The 8,119-nt window shown below is 41.7% G+C and overlaps 1 long non-coding RNA gene across 1 annotated transcript; it reads right to left on the bottom strand.

Moving 5' to 3' along the window:
- Positions 1-4,732: 4,732 nt before the first annotated feature.
- On the bottom strand, positions 4,733-5,260 carry LOC122052028. The gene is made up of 3 exons (XR_006131691.1): positions 5,209-5,260; positions 5,040-5,125; positions 4,733-4,938 (listed from the first exon to the last, which is right to left on the bottom strand). It is a non-coding gene; the product is annotated as an uncharacterized LOC122052028 (long non-coding RNA).
- Between the last annotated feature and the right edge of the window lie 2,859 nt (positions 5,261-8,119).

Raw genomic sequence — 8,119 nt, 5'->3', positions numbered from 1 at the left:
ACCTCAAAAGTAATACCATAAAGATGATGTCGCCAAATCTTCAAAGCAAAGATAATAGCGGCTAGCTATAAATCATGTACTGGGTAGTTCTTCTCATGCTCCTTCAACTGACGAGAAGCATAAGAGACTACCCTACCGTGATGCATCAATACAGCGCCCAAGCCCTGAAGAGATGCGTCTGTATAAAGTAAGAATCCGTCATCACCAGAAGGTAAAACCAAGACCGGTGCTGATACTAATCTCCGCTTCAGCTCCTGGAAGCTGGTCTCGCAAGCCTCTGACCACGTGAACTTCACGCCTTTCCTAGTCAGACGTGTCAACGGCATAGCAATGCTGGAGAAACCCTCAATGAATCGTCGGTAATATCCAGCCAAGCCCAAGAAACTAAGGACCTCCTGGACTGACTTCGGCTGCTCCCAGCTAGTGATAGCCTCGATCTTCTGAGGATCTACTGAAATACCTCAGCTAGAAACCACATGGCCTAGAAAACCAACTGAGGAAAGTCAAAATGCACACTTGCTGAACTTCGCATATAGATGATGTCGTCTAAGAGTCTCCAGGACTATGCGAAGGTGCTGCGCATGTTCCTCCTCGGAACGTGAATAGATCAATATGTCATCGATAAACACAATCACAAACTGATCTAAATACTCCAAAAAGATACGGTTCATCAAATCCATAAATACTGCAGGAGCATTGGTAAGCCCAAATGGCATTACCAAAAACTCATAATGTCCGTATCTTGTGCGAAATGCTGTCTTTTGAATATCAGAATCTCTAACTCTCAGCTGATGATATTCAGACCGCAGATCAATCTTAGAATACTCTGATGTATCTCTAAGTTGATCAAATAAATCCTCAATCCGTGGCAAGGGGTACTTATTTCTGCTAGTCACTGCATTCAGCTGCCTATAATCGATGCACAACCTCAGAGTACCATCCTTCTTCTTGACAAATAGTACTGGAGAACACTAAGGCGGAATACCGTGGGGTTCTCCACAAGGACACCGGAATGCTCCTGCCCATGCATGCTATATGCAGCTGCAGGGGGAGCTGTCCTCTGCTAACGATGCGAAGATTGGGCTTTCGGCCCACCTCGCTGAGTCCCAGACTGACCAAACTGTCCTCCCGGAATAGAACTCCCGGAAGCTACATGCTGAGCCTTCAGTGAACAGTCTCGGCTCAAGTGCCCAGGCAGTTTGCAATAATAGCAAACTGACTGTCCCAAGGTGCATGCACAGGTGATGTGATCTCGGGATCCGCATCGGGTGCAGTGTCACCGGTGGGTTGTTTCCGATTCTGCTTAGAAGACCGGGAACGTCCAGATGAAGATCATCTTGACTTCCGGGGTCAACCAGATGACCCTGAAGTACCTTGACCCATCTGAGTGCGACTGCTCTGCTGCTGTCCAGTAGTCTGTGGCTGCTGGATCTGTTCCGCAGTCCGATCAGTCTGCTTCCTCTTCTTATCTGCATTCACTCTCCGATGAGTAGACTCAATCATGAGAGCTCTATCCAGTGTCTCGGTGTATGATGCAGTACCAGAACCAGAAATCTTCAGCTGAAGATGCCCGTCCAATCCCTGGACAAACTGAAGCATACGAGATCTATCATCGGCAACTAACTCAGGACAGAATCTGGCCAACCGATTAAATTCGGCACTGAGCAGTTATTCTGTCGAAGACTCAGAAAATCCTGCCGAAGAGTCATCTGATATGCTCGGGGGAAATACTGACTCTCGAATGCCTCCCTAAATCTCGCCCAGGTAATATGCTGATCGCCTATGATGGACCGCTGTGTGTCCCACCAGATCTCTGCCCCATCTTGCAGGTGGTAAGCAGCTAGCTCGGCCTTCTCCCACTCGGAGCAGGCCATGTATAAGAATGTCCGCTCCATAGTCTCAATCCAAGACTGAGCTATGCTCGGATCAGTCTCCCCGCGGAATAATGTGAATCGACTCTTCATCGACTCGGCTAAGGCTGGGATCCGTGCTCGTGCCGCAACTATACCGGTAGGGATCGCTGCGGAACTAGGTAGAGCCACTGGAGCTGATCCTATGGGTGGCACTGAGGGATAGGCCGGAAGAGGTACCACTGGTGTTGTCGTATAACCTGGAATGGGTACTGCTGGTGCAGGTACCGAGTATGTAGTAACCAGGCACGGCTAGAGGGGCTGCCGAGTATACTGCGGGTACTACTGCTGGGGGAGGTGCTGAATATGCCGACGGTGGTACCACTGGTGGTACAGTCGAGGTAGGTACCTCGGAAGTCGGAGCTATCGGGGTCTGATAAGCACCCGTACCCACAATGACCTGAGGAGTCTGCCCCTGACGGACAGGCTCAACCCTAACAGACCTCTCTGAAGACTCTGTCTCAGGAGAATCTAACGGCCTCTTACGTGGCCGCCCACGTCTCGGTGCCGGTACATGTGTAGGTGGCATATCTGTAAAGAAAATGTTACCCAGATATCACTACAAGTATAAGAGCTGAAAAATTACCTAAATTACCTATTTGCCGTCTGGAGATATCCTGTCGCTGCATAGCCCCCAAATAGATCCAATAAAACCTCGTCAAAATGCCTCGGAATTCCGAAACGAGAAAATCAACGGAAATCCGTACAATCCGAAAATATCCAGATACGCTCACAAACTCCGGAACACAAAAATCCGAATCGGAACCTGGCTCTGATACCAAAAATATTGTCATGCCCCAGGTAGTCCCTGTCCGAAGAAATTTCGACAGCATCTCCCCTGTACGGCGGACAATATGAAGCTCAGTATACATATATCTCTATACCTCGGCCACACACGGCCGGAATAATACAGACAAATAGTAAAGCAACCCACGCAGTTTATATCAACATTCCTACACAGATATAATATATGATCAATCCACGCAGTTTAATAAGGAAAGACGATATAGAACCTCGAAGATATATGTAAACAGCCTACTCCACTACAACGAAGAAAACAAATCCACGAAGTAAGGAAAATACAACCGCAGCGGAAAACAAAGGTAGCAAACCCGAATGTTCAATGTAAAGTCCACAATACTAACCCACAATACAAGTATATAAGATGCAAAAGCAAAATATAATCCGACAAAGAAAATCCTCGCGATAATGGGGCTAGCGACTGGAATATCTCCCGACGACCTCAACCTGAAAAATAGTAACAACGGGGTGAGTTCAAAGAACTCAGCAGGTAATCCAATAGATATGTACAGCAACATATAACTACCAGTAATATCCTAAGGTACAATCTCCTAAATCATAGGACCTACAGTACAGTCTCCTAACAATATAACAGGTATAGTCTAATAACAGTATAATAGACATGTAATACAGTCTACTGCAAGAATAATAAGAAATGCAATACTGAAATAAACTGTACTCACCTACGAGGCTTGGGCAAATGACTGTGGACATACACAGATAAAGATAGTCATAGCAAATAAGCATATATCCTGTATGCATGTCAATCATATGCAGTCACCCAAGTGCATCATCCAATATACGACAATCACAATAAATGCAATCTGTGCACATGATGCAATATGACATGGTCACCCCTGACGCCAGTCAGCCATCTCACACGCGATGGTGAAACCGAGTGGGTAGGGCTGTGACACTGTGCACTCTGCCGTCACTACCCCTGAAGAGTGGCCGAGTGGACGGGATACTGTCGGAGTACACCTATCCTCCTACCTCAAACATAGTGAGGGAGCGCAATGCTCTCATCTCCCGGTACACAATGACGGGGAGGGACCCTGGCTGCAACCCCGCTGTATCGTGTTACCCATGAGCACCCCGGTGGTGCACCACCGAGCAACCTGCCAGACACACCCTGAGTGTTGTGCCACTACCCATGCAGTGGTCACGCTGTGTGCAGGCCCTCATGTAGCCACCCGACGAGCTCAACAATAATGGAGTCGTCCATCGCCCAGCATGCAATCATGCGGTATGGTGCGTGCGGCTACAGAATGTCATACCTGAACGTATCCCCCTCCATATACGTAGGTGCCAAAAAGGTAAACGCAGATATATAACAGAGATATAAACAACATGAATCCAACCATATATAACAAATATCTCCAGCATCTAATCATGGGTAGATAAGCACTATAAGTAATCATAACCACGAACACATATACACATGGTAAAAGATAAAGTAAACCAGACTAATGTAAAGCATCTAACAGTAGAAGCATGTGATAGGTATCAACTAAGCTAAGACCAGGGAAGAAATAAATCTACCACCTATCACTAGTAACTATATATAAACTATACATATCATAAGACAGTATCAAAAGATAAGTCAAAGGGTACCTGCCTCAAATAGAAGGTACAATCCAAATCCGAAGTCAACGTCGAGACACCTGTCTCAAATCAGACTCCTGCGTCAAACAACATATATATTTTATTTAGCTAAATCAAATGAATAGCTAAATAAAATCCCTAAAACTAAATTAGGGTAAAACCCTAATCACACAACCTTATCCTATCTAATTAAATCTAACGGTCAATTAGGATTAGTTATCTAATCCCTAATCTCTCATTAGATTAGAAATCCAACAGTAGACTAGGGTTAATTACCTTAACCCTAATCATTCCATTAGACTAATTCTAAACAATTAAATCTAATCACACTAATCATGTATCAAAATCCCTCCACATAAACCACTAAGTAAAACCCTAATTCCAATCTAGAACAAGATCATCTAGCATTCAACTCCGAAACATGATCTACAACAAGATCAATTATCCTATTCCTTACCTCAAATCCAGTTGTTGTTGTTGCTGGATGGTTTACTGCCGAAATCAGAAAGTTCACAAATAGAACAGAGCAGATCGAACCTACTGTTGATGCTGGATTGAGGTGATTGTTACTGCCGGAACCAAACACAATTCCACAGCAATAATGGAACCTCACCTCCCCTCACTGGAATCAATAGGATCAAGAAGGAATCAAAACAAAGATCACATATCAACATGAAATGATGATCTCTGATCAAGCAACACCTAATTCCAAATAGAACTCACCTTCAACCGGGACCTCAGTTAGCAACAAGGAAGAGATCCAAGATCTAATCAAGAAAAATCCAGCACAATTGATCCGATACCTTTCCCTAACCAGAACAGAAGAATCAATGAGGAACATAACCCAATCGAACAGCAACCTTGAATCTATGAAATTCCCGACAACTCTTACCTCTATCGATCACCTCCGGACGATGTCGCACAACCCGATCCGGCTGAGAGGACGCTGATTGCTCTGTGAGCAGCTCTTGGAGATAGAACGAAGGGTTGATAGGCTAGGGATGACACAGATCGCGCACCTGTCGTGCCCTAGCCACCTCGTCGGCGTCGCTCAGCCGTAGAACTCACCGAACAGAACCCTCGGCCGAAGAAGATCTAGGCTCCGCCGTGCTCCAGCAAGCTCCGGCGAACGAAGATGATCGCCAAAGGAGAAGCTCCGCTCCCGTCGCATCCGATTCGTCCGCGAGAGAGAGAGGCAGCGTGAGCAAAGGGGATCGGGGCAGAGAGGGGAGAAGGCTCGGGTTCAGGGAAATGCTCAAACGCCGTTTGGGGAAAGAAAATAAAAGGGAAAAGGTTTTATAAATAAAACATTTCCTTAATTAAACGAGTATCCCAAACAGGCTTAAATCCGAACCTGAAATTGATCCCCTCAAAACCCGTCTTACGAGCTCCGAAGAATTTCCAGAAAATTTCTAAAAATTCCGAAAAAATTCTATAAGGCTATTTTCCAAATTACCCTATTAATTAAATTTTCCAAGATCTCACAATTCTAATCAAGATTCTGCATTCTATGCTACACTATTTCTGCATACTATGCAAACATAAAATCTGCACTATAAGTTTAATTAAAATCTGCACTATAAGCCTACATAAAAATCTGCACTATAAGCTTAATTAAAATCTGTATTATAAGCTTAATTAAAAATCTACACTATAAGCGCTTAATTAAAATCTACAATATAAGCTCTACATAAAAATCTGCACTATAAGCTTAATTAAAATCTGTACTATAGGCTTAATTAAAAATCTGCATTATAAGCGCTTAATTAAAATCTGTAATATAAGCTCTATATAAAAATCTGCATTATAAGCTTAATTAATATCTGCACTATAGGCTAAATTAAAAATCTGCACTATAAGCGCTTAATTAAACTCTGCAATATAAGCTCTACATAAAAAATCTACATTATAAGCTTAATTAAAATCTGCACTATAGGCTTAATTAAAAATCTGCACTATAAGCGCTTCTTATGCTTCGAATTCAATCAGAACAAAGGTCCGAAACTACTCCTACTGCAGGTGAGAAGCACTTACCTTGCTTCTTGGACTCATAACCGAACAAAAAGGGCTTCTAGGACCTTGGCCGGCCGCCGGAGATGATGCCCTAACTCCCTTTCATTTTCTGCCCGAGCTCCGCCATCGTACGGGAAGGAGAGAATGGTTTAAGTCACGGGAAAATAGAGCATCAACTTATCCCTTTTTATAACTTAATATTTCTGTTAACTCCTTAAATAAATTTGCTATCTTTTCTAAACAGACAAATCCAACATCAACTTATCCCTTTTATAATCTAATATTCTGTTAATTATCTTAAATAAATTTACTACTTTTTCTAAACAGACAAATCCAACATCAACTTATCCCTTTTATAATATTCTGTTAACTATCTTAAATAAATTCGCTACCTTTTCTAAACAGACAAATCCAAGATCAACTTATCCCTTTTATAATCCAATATTCTGTTAACTATCTTAAATAAATTCGCTACCTTTTCTAAACAGAAAAATCCATTTGCACACCTGGTCAGTCGTGTTTTGACCGATTCAAAGGTCATGGGTTCAATTCTCGGCTTGGACATTTTTTTGTCGAAACTTCCTTCATTTAGTAAAAATACCAAACGACCTCCAAAAATTACGTAAAAATACTCTAAAAATTTCCAAAAATCTCTAGAATATTTCTATAGAATTTTTAAATATTTTTAAATTACTTTTAGGACTCTAATTGAGGATATTTGGGGCGTTACAATTCTCCCTACCTTATAAAAAATTCTTCCTCGAACTTAGAATAATTCTGGATATCTCTGTCTTATACTGTCCTCACGCTCCTAAGTAACTTCCTCGTGCTTCTGGTTCTAAATGACTTTCACTAATGGTACTCTTTGTTCCTTAGTCTCTTAACTTCTCGGTCCTCTATTATTGTCATATCGTACCCATTAGGGGTCCTTGGAAGGCTTGATATCTTCTTTATCCTTTCTAAACATACTTATGTATATGAATATAAGAGAGACAAAACTTCTATCTTACTAAAGCGCATTTAAGCAATTACTCATACTGTAAATAATAAAGAAAGCATAAAAGGAAAACTTAAATACTTTCTTACTTGAAGACGGCAAGGTTGGTGATGATGTGTGATGCTGGAGAATAGGAACTGCTCTGATACCAACTTGTAGCGCCCCGCCCCCCTAACTCCCTTTCGTTTTCTGCCCGGGCTCCGCCATCGTACGTAGAAGAGAAGGAGAGAATGGTTTAAGTCACGGGAAAACAAAGCATCAACTTATCCCTTTTTATAACTTAATATTTCTGTTAACTCCTTAAATAAATTCGCTATCTTTTCTAAACAGACAAATCCAACATCAACTTATCCCTTTTATAATCCAATATTCTGTTAATTATCTTAAATAAATTCGCTACCTTTTCTAAACAGACAAATCCAACATCAACTTTTCCCTTTTATAATATTCTGTTAACTATCTTAAATAAATTCGCTACCTTTTCTAAACAGACAAATCCAAGATCAACTTATCCCTTTTATAATCCAATATTCAAGGTAAGTACTTCTCACCTGCAGTAGGAGTAGTTTCGGACCTTTGTTTTTCTTGAATTCGAAGCATGAGAAGCGCTTATAGTACATATTTTTAATTAAGCCTATAGTGCAAATTTTAATTAAGCTTATAGTGCAGATTTTTATGTAGGCTTATAGTGTAGATTTTAATTAAGCTTATAGTGCAGATTTTAATTAAGCTTATAGTGCAGATTTTTACTTAGGCTTATAGTGCAGATTTTAATTAAGTCTATAGTGCAGAT

This window comes from Zingiber officinale, chromosome 3A (genome assembly GCF_018446385.1).
Source record: "Zingiber officinale cultivar Zhangliang chromosome 3A, Zo_v1.1, whole genome shotgun sequence".
NCBI classification, from domain to species: domain Eukaryota; kingdom Viridiplantae; phylum Streptophyta; class Magnoliopsida; order Zingiberales; family Zingiberaceae; genus Zingiber; species Zingiber officinale.
This window is presented reverse-complemented; position numbering and strand designations above follow the sequence as displayed.